This window comes from Balaenoptera ricei, chromosome 17 (genome assembly GCF_028023285.1).
Source record: "Balaenoptera ricei isolate mBalRic1 chromosome 17, mBalRic1.hap2, whole genome shotgun sequence".
NCBI lineage: Eukaryota > Metazoa > Chordata > Mammalia > Artiodactyla > Balaenopteridae > Balaenoptera > Balaenoptera ricei.
This window is the reverse complement of record NC_082655.1, coordinates 58,090,484-58,092,448: the sequence shown is the minus strand read 5'-3', so window position 1 is coordinate 58,092,448 and position 1,965 is coordinate 58,090,484.

Sequence of the window (1,965 nt, the reverse complement as noted above, 5' to 3'; positions counted from 1 at the left end):
TATTTTCTTCCTTCCTTTGTTCCTTCGTTCCTTCCTTCCTTCTTTCCTTCCTCTCCCTCTATTTCTTCCTTTCTTTCCTTCTCTGTACTAAGCAGCTAACTCCAATTTAAACTCTTTTGGCTTCAAAATTATAGGAAATATTTATCTACTGAGCCAATTCAATTCTCAGTGTCTGGAAAGAACTCCAGAGCCTCCCAGTTCTTGGCTATTTACAATAATGAAGGGAAGCAGTAGTATAGGTAATCCAAATTAACAAATAATTCTTGAGAAATTTCAAACTAAATTAAATATGGAAATTAATAACTAGATTGATATATTAATGGGATCATCCTTCTCAGGCAAGGCATATATACCAGAATGTTTAGGGCTTTGCTTTCAAAAGGAGGGGACTTACATGACATCATTCAACACTATCCCTACAGCCTGTAAAATAAATTTTATAAGAGCAACTAATATTTTGGAATACATTTCAGATAGGAGAAGTCTAAGCAATTGGTTTGTTTTAAAGTATGGAATATATTCAATATATGAAGGAAAGTGGGTAGTAGAGCTGATAAGCCTTCTGTGATAAAGTTCGTAGGGTGGATCTCATTTGGAAATGCCAAAAAGTTGAGAGAGGAACCAAGAGGAGTGATCACTTGTAACAATTTCTAGGAATATTATTAACGAGGCTTTCTCTGTAACCCATTGTGCTCATTCCTGCCTGCTCCCCACCCCAGTGAATTATTTTTTCAAATTCATTCGAACTCTGTGCATCTCCTCTCTTCTGATTATCATTATCTTTCTGATTCTCACTTTTTTAAGAGAGAAGGTAAGCTACTGTTTTTATTGAAAAGGAATTCCATATTTTACATCTCTTCCCTTTGAAGATTTTGCAAAGTAGACATCATGAATAATTTAGAGTTTCCTTTTATTGGGAACATTTTTTAAAGTCTGCATCAACACATGGGAAATAAAAAGATGTTCTGATACAAAATGAAAAGACGCTGACCTGTCAGTTCAGTGTCCTAAAGACCAGTGTGCATCCATGCATCACAGAAGTTCTTGAATGATTGTTTTTCAAACTGCTAGATGGGAAGAATACAAATGGATGAAATTCTTCTTCATTCTCTGAAGATGGCATAGTTCCAGATTCTTTAGACTCTTTTTATTTTTAAGGATCATGTGACCCTTTGTATTTTCTGTTTTCTTTAAGTTGATTCTTCTTATATAAACGATTCCAGAATCGGACACCTTTATGGACAAGTGTTTTGCTAAAAAGCAGTTCTTCCTTTATCTATAGATTTTCCTCTTTCAGGCCATTCCCACTTCCTCTTCCTTAAATATCTCATTTCCCAGTTTTTGACCACTAGGTGTCATAAGTATTCACACAAATGTCTCAAAGATGTAAAAATAAACTTTCTCTTAAAATGAGCCCCTGAATATATGACTTTCCATATGCAATCTTATATGACTTGGGCTCACGTATTAGCTCCAATTTACATGTGATTCAAATTCAGATTAGAAAGTTCAGGAAAAGTCACAAAATCAAGGAAAAACAAAATGGAAATCTTGTGGTGTATGAATGGTTTGTCAACGGGGCAAACCTGTGTAGCTTGGAACTCTGCAGAACTTGTTCCTTCCAGACCCCCTTCCTTACTTGACCTCCAGAGGTTCCTTTAGAATCATTGTATGAAATCAGTAGGCACCTCCTTTTAGGAATGGGCTTCACAAGAGCACATTGAAATAGCCTTTGGAAATCTTTGCATTACTTTGCAATAGTGATACTCATGAGACACTGGAACCCACTCTCATTCTACTTATTTGAGTTTCAGCTGAAAGGGCTGACACATTAGAAAATTATTTTCAAGTCATGGCTTTTTAAAGCTAGGTTGATCTATTCTAACCTTTTCATTTTGTGTTGGGGAAATGATACCTGCAGTAGTTTGCTCATTGTCCAAAGATGGTAGCAGAACTACACATTGG